The following is a 12948-nucleotide window of genomic DNA, read 5'->3' as shown; positions in this document are numbered from 1 at the left end:
AAAATTATCTCTGTATGCAGATGGCATGCTCTTATGTATAGCATATCCTAAAGACTCCACAAAAAACACAGCAACAATTAGAACTAAAAAATGAAGAAGTCAGTAAAGTTGCAGGGTACAAAATAAACGTACAAAAAGTTCTTTCTATATACTAATAATGAACTATCTTAAAAGGAGATTGAGAAAACAGATTCATTTGCAATAGTATCAAAAATGAAAATTAAACACCTAAGAGTAAACTTAACCAAGAAGGTAAAGGAGTTGTACACCAAAAAGTAAAAGACATTGATGAAAGAAATTAAAGACAGAAATAAATGGAAAGATATCCCTGTTTCATGGTTGGAAGAATTAATACTTTTTAAATGTTTATACGATCCAAAACAATCTATGGAGTCAATGTTATCCTCATCAAAACTCCAATGGCATTTCTTATAGAAATAGAGAGAACATATAAATAATATAAAATTCCTATGGAACAACAAAAGATGTAGAATAGCCAGTGATTTTGAGAAAGTAGAACAAAGCTGAGGCATTAAATTTCCTGATTTCAAATATATTATATATTACAGTAATTAAAACAGTATGATACTAGCATAAAGACACACATATAGATCAATGAAACATATTATGGAGACCAGAAATAAACCAATGCATATATAGTCAACAAATCTTTGACAAGGGTATCAAAATACATAATGGGAAAGGATAGTCTCTTCAATAAATGATGTTGAAAAGACTGGATAGTCACACACAAAATAATAAAATGGACTTTTTAACTTAAAGCGTACACAAAAATCAACCCAAAAAAGATTAAAAACTTAAATGTAAGTTTTGGAACTGTAAAATTCCTAGAGAAAAATATATAAAAATATCTTCTTGATATTGGTTTTTGAAATTATTTATTGAATCTGACACTAAAAGCACAGGTGGCAAAAGCAAATATAGACAGTGAGATTATATTAAACAGAAGCTTCTTGCACAGAAAAGGAAACAATCAACAAACTGAGAAGCAACATAGGAAATGGGAGAAAATACTTGCAAACTGTATATATGATAAGGGGTTAATTTCCAAAATATATAAGGAAAAACATAATAGCAAAAACAAATTTTAAAAAATAACCTTATTAAAAATGAGAGAAAGACAGGAGCAGAAATACTGCAAATACCATATGATGATCTCACTCACATGAAATGTTACAAGTTGTTCTCATAGAAAAACAGAGTAGAATAGTGGTTACCAGAGGATGGGGAGGGGAGGAGAAAGGGGAGGATGATGAAAGATTGGTCAGTAAATACAAAGCTATGGTTAGACAGAAGGAATAAGTTCTTGTGATCTATTGCATAGTAGGATGACTAGTGTTAATGTATTGTATATTTCAAAATAGCTAAAAAAGAGGTTTTTAAATGTTCTCCTCACAAAGAAATGATAAATGTTTAAGGTAATGGATATGTTAATTTCCCAAATTTGCTCATCACAGAACTCATACGTGTATCAAAACATCATGTTATATCCCTTAAACAGTACAATTACAGGGTATCAAACATAAATTTTTAAAATGGGCAGATAATTTGAATAGACTTTTCTTGAAAGAAGATTTGCAAATGACCCGTAGATATATGAAAGAGTGCCCAACATTGTGAGTCATCAGGTAAATGCAAATCAAAACCACAATAAGATACTACCTCACACCTGTTACAATGTCTATTATTCAATAAAACCAAACATAACAAATGTTGGTGAGGATGTGGAAAAAAGAGAAAAATTGCACACCATTGGTGAGAATGTGAAATGGTGTAGCCACAATAGAAAACACAATGAAGGTTCTTCAAAAAAATTTAAAATAGAACTAGCATATAATCCAGAAATCCAACTTCAGGGTATATATACAAAGGAATTGCCATCAGGATCTAAAAGAAAGATCTACACTTCCATCTTCCTGGCAGCTTTAGTCAAAATAGCAAAGATATTGAAACAACAAAAATGTTTGTTCACAGGTGAATGAATAAAGAAAATGTTACATATATGCACACACATATGTATTATAATTTGTATAAATGTATATGTATAAATTTGCATATATGTGTTATATATAAGGGGAATATTATTTAGCCTTAAAAAGGGAATTCTATCACCCACTACAACACGGATGAACATTCAGAACAGCACGCTAAGTGAAGTAAGCCAATCACAGAAGAACACATACTACATGATTCCACTTATATGAGGCATCCAAAATAGTCAAACTTACAGAAGCAGAAAAAAGAATGGTAGTGGTCGGTGGTTGGTGTGAACAGGGAATGAGAACTTGTTGAAAAGACATACAGTTTTTATTATATCAGATGAAGAAATTCTAGAGCTCTACTGTATAATACAATGCTTATAGTTAATAATACGGAATTTTAAAAAGATAGCTGATGACAGCATTTTAGCAATACCTCATCCCTTTAGAAGGACCAAAGTAGCATGTAGACAATCACATTTTTAATACATTAATCAAAAGGAAACATGGGAAATCAGCAGAAAAACAACACAAAACACTAATATCTAGGAAGGAAAAGGAAAATGTGCAACTTATGTGGCTGGGACCAGCTAGGAACCAAAAGTGAATCTCCAGTACAGGAGCCAGTGAGTGATAGTGTTTGGTTCTGTGTCCACCCAAATCTCATGTCGAATTGTACTCTCCACACGTCAGTGGAGGAACCTGATGGGAGATGATTGGATCATATGGGTTTTATTCCAGGGATTCAAGGATGGTTTAACATATGCAAATCAATAAATGTGATTACCATATAAACAAAATAAAGGACAAAACCCATATAATCATCCCAATGAACACACAAGAATAATTTGATAAAATTCAGCATCCCTCATTAAAAAAAGCCTCCTCAAACTCAGCATATAAGAAACACATGTCAAAATAATAAAGGCCATATATGACAAACCCACAGCCAACATTACACTGAATAGGTAAAAGGTGAAAGTCCTTTCTCTATGTCCTTGCTTGCCAAGGACCACCCTGAGTGCTGGCTGCTGTCAGTGGGGGATAGGACCCATGTCAGGATAGGATCCCAAGCCCCCAGGCCTGGACTGGGCCTCAGGGGCCATCAAATAGCCCTGGAACTGGAACAAGACAAGGATGTCCATTTTCACCAATCCTACTCAAGATACTACTGAAAGCCCTAGCCAGAGCAGTCAGGCAAGATAAAAAAATAAAAGGCATCGAACTGGAAAAGAGACATCAAATTATAGCTGTTTGCTGATGACATAATCTTATATCTGGTAAAACCTAAAAACTCCACCAAAAAACTCTTACGTTGGAAAAATGAATTTAGTAATGTTTCAGGATACAAAATCAACATACAAAAATTAATAGCATTTCTATATATCAATAATAATTTTCCTGGAACCAAATCATGAAGGCAATTGCATCAAAATAACTACAACAAAATTACCTAAGAACAAATTTAACCACAGAGGTGAATAATCTCTAGGAGGAAAACTACAAAGCACTGATAAAGAAAATTGTAGATGACAGAAACAAATGAAACAATATCACATGCTCATGAATCAGAAAAATTAATATTGTTAATATGACCATACCACCAAAAGCAATCAACAGATTCAATGCAATCTCTATCAAAATAACATCATTTTCCACAGCAACATAAAAAAGTCAGTTCTAATATACACACAGAACCAAAAAAGAACCTGAATAAACATAACAATATTACGCAAAAAGAGCAAGGCCAAAGGCTTTGTGAAAAGGTAGATACACTGACAGCTTGCACCATGCACCTGGAAGTCAGGTAATGAAGACATTACCTGACTTTAAGTTATATTAGAAGGGTAATATATTTAAACTAGAACTACCATATAATCCAGAAATTCAACCTCTGGGTATATATACAAAAGAATTGCAATCAGGATCTAAAAGAAAGATCTACACTACCATTTTGCACAGTAGACAAAATAGCATGGTTCTTGTATAAAAATAGACATGTAGATAATTAGAATAGAGAACCAGAAGTGAAGCCACTTATTAACAGCCAACTAATCTTTGACAAAGTTATTGAGAACATTTATTGGGGAAAGGACACCCTTTTCAACAAATTGTGCGGGGAAAATTGGATTTCCATATACAGAAAAATGAAACTGGACTTCTATCCCTCACCATATACAAAAATCAACCAAGATGGATTAGAAACTTATATGTAAGACCTGAGACTATAAAAATCCTGAAAGAAAACCTAGGCAATACTATTCTGAACATTGGTCTAGGCAAATAATTTGCTGCTAAGACCTCAAGAGCACAACCAAAAAAAAACCCCAAATAGACAAATGAGACTTAATTAAACTAAAAAGCTTCTGCAAAGAAAAAGAAATAATCAACAAAGTGAACAGACAACCTGCAGAATTGAAAAATATATTTGTAAATTATTCATCTAACCAGATACTAATATTCAGAATATACAAATAACTCAACAAAAAATAATAATTCCATTAAAAGTTGGCAAAGGACATGAATAGATATTTTTTTAAAATAAGACATACATATAACAAATAAGTACATGAAAAAAATGCTCACCATCACTAATAGTCTGGGAAATGCAAATGAAACTCACAAAGAGATATCATCCCACCCTGCTCTGATGGCTGCTATTAAAAAAACAGAAAAGATGTTTGTGAGGATGTGGAGAAAAGGGTAAGCTTTTACACCGTTGGTGGGAATGTATATTAGTATAATATTTATGGTAAATAGTACGGAGATTTCTCAAAGAACCAAAAATAGAACTACCATTTGCTCCAGCAATCTCATTACTGCCTATCTACTCATGGGAAATCATTACATCAAAAAGATACTGCACTCATATGTTTACTGCAGCACTATTTGCAATAGCAAAAAAAACGGAATCGACCTAAGTGTCTGATATAATTGGGCTCTGTGTCCCTACTCATTCATGTTGAATTGTAATTCCCAATGTTGGGGAAGAAACTCGGTGGGAAGTGTTTGGATAATGGGGGCAGTTTTCCCCAATCGCTGTTCTTGTGATAGTGAATGAGTACTCATAAGATCTAATTGTTTAAAAGTGTGCAGCACTTCCCCTTTTATTCTCTCTCCTGCCACCATGCAAAGACATCATTGCTTCTCCTTCGCCCTTCTGCCATAATTGTAATTTTCCTGAGGCCTCCTCAGCCATGCCTCCTGTACAGCCTGTGGAACTATGAGTCAATGAAACCTTTTATTCTCCATAAATTATCCAGCCTCAGATATGTCTTTATAGCAATGTGAGAATGAACTAATACAGAAAATTGGTACCAGGGAAGGTGGGCATTGGTATAAAGATACCTGAAAATGTGGAAGCGACTTTAAAACTGGGTAACAGGCAGAGATTGGAACAGTTTGGAGGGCTCAGAAGAAGACAGGAAGATGAGAGTAAGTTTCAGACTTCCTAGAGACTTGTTGAATGGTTGTGACCAAAATGCTGATGGTGATATGGACAGTGAAGTACTTGCTGAGGTGGTCTCAGGTGGGGATGAGAAACTTATTGGGAACTGGGTCATTCTTGCTAAGCTTTAGCAAAGAGACTAGTGGCATTGTGCCCCTGCTGTAGGGATCTGTGGAACTTTGAACTTGAGAGAGATGTTTTAGGGTATCCGGCAGAAGAAATTTCTAAGGAGCAAAGCATTCAAGGTGTTGCCTAGCTACTTCTTACAGAGTACACTCATGTGCTTTTGCAATCAGATGGTCTGAAACTGGAGCTTATATTTAAAAGGGAGGCAGAGCATAAAAGTTTGGAAAATTTGCAGCCTGACAATGTCGTAGGAAAGAAAATACCATTTTCTGGGGAGAAATTCAAGGCTGCAGAAATTTGCATGAGTAAAGTGGAGCCAAATGTTAATAGCCAAGAGAATGGGGAAAATCCCTCCAGAGCATTTCAGAGACCTTCATGATAGCTCCTCCCATCATGGTTCTGAAGGCCTAGGAGGGAAAAATCGTTTAGTGGGCCAGACTCATGGCCCTGCTGCCCTGTGCTGCCCCAGGACACAGCACTTTGCGTTCCAGCCAATCCAGCTCCAGCCACAGCTAAAAGGGGCCAAGGTACAGCTTGGGCCATTACTTAAGAGAGTGCAAGCCCCAAGCCTTGGTTTATTCCACGTGGTGTTGGGCCTGGTGGTGTGCAGAAGGCAAGAGTTGGGGATGGGAACCTCTGCCTAGATTGAAGAGGATGTATGGAAACTCCTGGATATCCATGTAGAAGTGTGTTTCAGGGGCAAAAGCCTCATGGAGAACTTCTACTAGCACAGTGCAGAGGAGTAATGTGGATTTGGAGCCCCCATACAGAGTCCCCACTGGGGCATTGCCTAGTGAGTCTGTGAGAAGAGGGCCACCATCCTCCAGACCACACAATGGTAGGTACACTGACAGCTTGCACCATGCACCTGGAAAAGCCACAAACACTCAACTTTTTCAGCCTGTGAAAGCAGCCAAGAGTGCTGTACCCTGCACAGCCACAGGGGTGCAGATGTCCAAGGCCTTGAGAGAGTCCACCCCTTGCATCAGTGTGGCCTGGATGTGAGACATGGAGTCAAAGGGTATTATTTTGGAGCTTTAAGGTATAATGACTTCCCTGCTGGGTTTAGGACTTGCATGGGGCCTGTAGCCCCTTGTTTTGGCCAATTTACCCATTTTGTAACGAAAGTATTTACCCAATACCCATGATCCCATTGTATCTTAGAAGTAACTAACTTGTTTTTGATTTTCATAGGCTCATAGGCGGAAGGGACTTACTTTGTCTCAGATAAGATTTTGGACTTGGACTTTTGAGTTAATGCTGGAATGAGTTAAGACTTTGGGGACTGTTGGGAAGGCAGGCTTGTGTTCTGAAATGTGAGAAGGATATAAGCTATGGGAGGGGGGCAGGGGTGGAATGATATGGTTTGGCTCTGTGTCCCCACCTAAATCTGTTGAATTGCAATTTCCAATGTTGAGAGAGAAACCTGGTGGAGGGTGATTGGATCATGGGGATGTGTTTCCCCTTTGCTGTTCTCATGATAGTGTGTGAATCCTTGCAAGATCTGGTTGTGTAAAAGTGTGTGGCACTTCCCCCTTTTTTCTCTCTCTCTTCTGCCACCATGTGAAGATGTGTTTGTTTCACCTTTGCCCTTCTGCTGTGATTGTAAGTTTCCTGAGGCCCCCCAGCCATTCTTCCCGTACAGCCTGGGGAACCATAAGTCAGTTATACCTTTTTTCTCCATAAATTAGCCAGTCTCAGGTATGTCTTTATAGCAATGTGAGAACAGACTAATACAATGTCTGTCAACAGATGATTGGTTAAAAAAAGTGATGTATATATACAATGAAATACTATTCAAGCATAAAGAATGAAATCATATCTTTTGCAGCAAAATGGATGAAATTGGGGGTCATTATCTTAAGTGAAACAGTTTTGACACAGAAAGACAAATCTCACATACTCTTACTCAAAAGTGGGAGCTAAAAAATGTGTACATATGGACATAGAGAAGAATGGGCAAAGATTTCATGACAGAATAACATAAGTAATTGCAACAAAAGCAAAATCGACAAATAAGATCTAATTAAACTAAATAGTTTTCTGTACAGTAACTATTAACAGAGTAAACAGACAACCTAAAGAATGGAAGAATATATTTGCATACTACGCATCTGACAAAAGTCTAATATCCAGAATCCATAAGGAATTTAAACAAATTAACAAGCAAAATATTAAAAAAATTTAAAAAGTGAGCAAAGGACATGAACAGACATTTCTCAAAAGAAAACATAAATGCAGCCAATCAGTATATGGAAAAAGGCTCCTCATCACTAATCATTTGAGAAATGCAAATCAAAACCACAATGAGATACTATTTTCACCAGTCAGAATTGCTATTATGAAAAAGTAAAAAAAAAACAAAAAAGTTACTGCTGAGGTTTTGAAAAAATAGAATGCTATACACTGCTGGTGGGATTGTAAATTAGTTCCACCACTGTGGAAAGCAATTTGATGATTTCTCAAAGAACTTAGAACTAACATTTGACCCAGCAAGCCCATTATTGGGTATATACCCAACCAAATGTTTATCATTTTATTATAAAGACACATACACATGTATATTTATTACAGTACTATTCACAACAGCAAAGAGAGAATCAAATGGCTCTCAGTGATAGATTGGATAAAGAAAATGTGGTACATATATGCCATGGAATATTACACAGTCATAAAAATGAACGAGATTATGTCTTTGCACTAACATGGATCGATCTGGAGGTCATTATCCTAAGTGAACCAAGGCAGGAACAGAAAAGCAAATACCACATTTTCTCACTTTATAAGTGGAAGGTAAACACTGAGTACACATGAACACAAGGAAACACCAGACACCAAGGCCTACTTGAGGATAGAGGATTACAGGAGAGTAAGGATTGAGAAACTACCTATTGGGTACTATGGTCATTATTTCGGTGAATAAATAATCTGTACACCAAACTCCCATGACATGCAGTTTGCCTGTATAACAAACCTGCATATGTATCCCGAATCTAAAATGAAAGTTTTTTTTAAAAAAGAGATTCTGGCATTCTCCCCCAAAAGACAATCATAATTATTATAATATTTGTTGTTATTCATTCATGATTTATTATTATTAAGAATTTAATATGGTGGTTGAGGAGAAGAATTTGGGATTCAACCTGACAGACATAAATTCAAGTCACATATCCAAACCTTCCTGAATGTATTATCTTAGATAAATTAACCTCTCTGGCCCAGAGTCTTCTCATTTGTGAAGCCAAAAACAATAATAGCTCATCTTTTCTATGAGACAAAAACACAAAAACTGTTAAAATAACTACATATATAATATATATACATATAAATGGTGTATATATATATATATATGCCATTTAATAGTCACAAAAAATTGAGATGATTACTATTATTATCCTTCACCCTCAAACTGAGGCACATAGAGATAGTGAATTGCTTGAATTCATACAAGCAATAAAGTGGTAGAGGTGTGATTTGAATCCAAGTAGTCCCAGTCCAGGATCCAAGTTCTTAACACTTACAATGAAATACCTTCCTAAGGCATTGGGACTATGAAATTAGTATATGTAAAAGCCTTAGTATGATGTTTAGAAGATAGTTAAACAATAGATTTCATTGTACTTGTAAGGGTTCTTGTGGTTGCAGTTGACAAAGCCAATTCAAAATAGTCTAAGCAAGCACCCACACAAGTACAAATACTCACAGGATTATTGACTTACATGACTGAAAAAGGCGTGGATCAAATGAGATTAGCAGGACTCAATCTTTCTCTCTATCCCTTTGCTCCACTTTTCACTGCTGTCATTATTGTTAGTGAGGTTCCCACCATGTAGTAGCATAGATATATATCGAAAGCCTTAGAAATATATTATCTTTACAATTATCAATTCTAAAGCAAAGATAACCTTATTTCTTAATCATATCTTTCATTGGTGTAGCATAGACACAGGCCCTTTTTGAAAACCATTTACCACAGCCAGAGGAGGAGCAATAGGCAGATCTTTGTCATGCCCTAACCTAGGACAAGGGCATAAAATTATCCTAACTCAATTGTATAAACTAAAATTGAAAAGATTGATGAACACTATGGTTTTCTTTCCATATGTACTTTTTGATCTGTTAATACAAGTCTTTTCATTTAAATATATAATAATATAGTGTAACAAAAATTTCTCAAAAGAACATTAATTGAATTACAGAGAAAGTGAATACCAGCAATATTATAGGTATAAGAAAAAATTTTGTCTATCAAAAACTTAGAAAAAATACTTACCAAGTAGATGCCCCAAGCAGTGAGAAATTCATACAGACACACACACACACACACACAGAGAGAGAGAGAGAGAGAGAATCTCACTATATTGCCCAGACTGGTCTTGGACTTCTGGGCTTCTACTCCTGAGCAACCTTCTTGCTTCAGCCTCTCAAGTAGCTGGAAATACAAGTGCATGCCACTATGCCCAGCTAGTGTGTATGTGTATGTGTGTGTGTGTGTATATATATATACTGTATATATATATACTGTATGTTTTCCTGGATGTTGGAGATTCTCACCTGACTGAAGGCAGGGTGTTGGATATGGTGGTCCCTTAAGAGTTTTTTCTAGGTCTCATCCTATCTTTCTATTCTCATGCTCATTTTATAATAAGGCCAAAAATGTCAAGAGTAAATTTCCCTGCTCTTTTTTGCTTGCTCCTTTCTCATATCACTCTGTTCTGTGCCTGATTGGGGAATTAGGGTCTTACTGAATAACATACCTTGACTATTTTAGTGTATCCCCTTCACCTACCTTGCCATTTTCTTTTTTCTTTTTTCTTTTTTCTTTTTTTTTTTTGAGACAGAGTCTCACTCTTTCACCAAGGCCGGAGTGCAGTGACGCTATCTCGGTTCACTGCAAGCTCCGCCTCCCGGGTTCACGCCGTTCTCCTGCCTCAGCCTCCCGAGTAGCTGGGACTATAGGCACCCGCCACCACACCCAGCTAATTTTTTGTATTTTTAGTAGAGACAGGGTTTCACCGTGTTAGCCAGGATGGTGTCAATCTCCTGACCTCATGATCTGCCCGCTCAGCCTCCCAAAGTGCTGGGATTACAGGCGTGAGCCACCAGGCCCGGCTGCCATTTTCTAATTTAAAGGTAAAATATATGTGATAACCAATTTTCCTTTCTGAATTAGGTCATGTAAAATTAGCAGGTATTTGTGGCTCTTGCTATATGACTAATACTATGCTATGTTATAGAAAGGAAGTGAAATGGTGCATTGTTTATCGTCCATTGTAATCAATTTATTCAATAGTTTCAATGTGGTGGAGTAAAAATGTGAAATGATTTTGCGTTTTTTCTCCAATCTCTGCCAGCACTTGAGCTATGGTGCATCTCTCTTTCCTGTACTTTAATGACACCTTAAGTATATTACATAACCTCTCAGTCGTATGTAGTTATTAAAAGTCTGGTTCAGGTCACATTATAACTGTAAACTCACATTTAATTTAAATATCTTCCTCTTTCATTGCCAGTGAGGATTGTTTGCATAAAGGAAGAGCCTGAAAACAAGAGGGGTGTGATGGTTAATATTAACTGTCAATTTGATTAAATTAAAGGTTGCAAAGTATTGTTTCTAGGTGTGTCTGTCAGAGTGTTGCCAGAGAAGATTAACATTTGAGTCACTGGACTGCGAGAAGCAGACTCACCCTCAATCTGGTTGGGCACCATCCAATCAGCTGCCAGCACAGCTAGAATAAAGCAGGCAGAAGAAGATGGAAGAGCATCCTTGCTAAGTCTTCCAGCCTTCGTCATTCTCCTGTGCTGGATGCTATCTGCCCTTGAACATTAGACTTCAAGTTCTTTGGCTTTTAGAGTGTTGTACTTACACCAGTGTTTTTGCCAGGCGCCCTCGGGTCTTCAGCCACAGACTGAAGGCTACACCATCAGCTTCCCTATTTTTCAGGTTTTTGGACTCAGACTGAGCTGCTACTGGTTCCCTTGCTCCTCAGCTTGCAGATGGCCTATCGTGGGACTTCACCATGTGATTGTGTGATTCAATTCTTAATAAAATTCCTTTCATATATAGATATATTCTATTAGTTCTATCCCTCTAGAGAACCCTGGCTAATACAGATTTTGGTAACAGGAGTGGTTCTAGAGGAACAAAATTTTAAGGATGGATTTCTTTAGTTGGTTTTGAGGTTTCTGGAGTTGGCTGCTTAATCTGATTAGACCCCAAAATGCTAAGGACACTACTTCTAATAGTATGCAGAACACTGACAGTCTTTGGCACATACTCTTTTGAGAGTTATGCAAAGTAAATGCATCTGATACTCCTAATTCACAGCTCTTGAGAGGCACAGAGTTTAATGACTCTACACAGAATACCTTTGATTGTATGTAGAGAAACAATGAATATAATGAAGTTGGTAAGTTGCTCCTAAGTTTGCTGGACAAAGCAATGAAACAAAAAGATGAGCTCAAGGATTCTAACTCCTGGCTCCAGAAGCACATACTGAGCCTCGAATCTTCTAAGATTGCCCTGAGTGGGAATCTTATCTCCTGTAGACAAAGGGCTGAAATTGCGGAAAATTAGACACAAGTTCTTATAGTGGGAGTGACTGACATACAACGAAAGGTGCACACTCAGTCTCACCATGTGTCTACTGTTAGAATAAGGATATTGATTGGAAAAGGATGGGATCCTGCAACTTGGAATGGGGACGTGTGGGAGGACCCTGATGAAGCTGGGGACACTGAGCTTGTAAATTCTGATGAGCCCTTTTTGAGAGAGGAAACAGCCTCCCCTCCCCTAGTGGTGGCAACCTCCCTTCTCCCACCTACTCCGCCATCCGCCTTTTTATCTTTGTCTGAGTAAATTAACCATGCACTGCCTGAGGCAACAGTGATGGCCTTCCATGAGGCAGTTGCCAGTCAAGACAATGCTGAGTCTCCTCAGGACCCATCTCCATCACCCGTGTTTGCTTCTAGGCCTATAATTAGATTAAAGTCCTGGTAGGCCTTTAGAGGTGAAGTTCAGATTGTGACCCAAGAGAAGATGTGCTATACTCCAAAAGAACTGCTTGGGTTTTCTAATTTATATAAGCAGAAATCTAAAGAACAGGTATGGGAATGAATATTAAGAGTGTAGGATAATGGTAGAAGAAACATAAAATTGGATCAGGCTGAATTTATTGATATGGGCCCACTAAACCAGGGATTCTGCATTTAAATGTTGAAACTAGGGGAGTTAAAAAAAGTTATTATAGTTTTTTTGCTTGGTTAGCTGATACATGGATCAAAAGATGGTCCACTGGGAGCGAGCTGAAAATTCTTGATCTCCCTTGGTTTAATGTAGAGGAAAGCATCCAGAGGCATAGGGAGATCGAAATG

This window comes from Pongo pygmaeus, chromosome X, assembly GCF_028885625.2.
Source record: "Pongo pygmaeus isolate AG05252 chromosome X, NHGRI_mPonPyg2-v2.0_pri, whole genome shotgun sequence".
Taxonomy (NCBI): Eukaryota; Metazoa; Chordata; class Mammalia; order Primates; family Hominidae; genus Pongo; species Pongo pygmaeus.
This window is presented reverse-complemented; position numbering follows the sequence as displayed.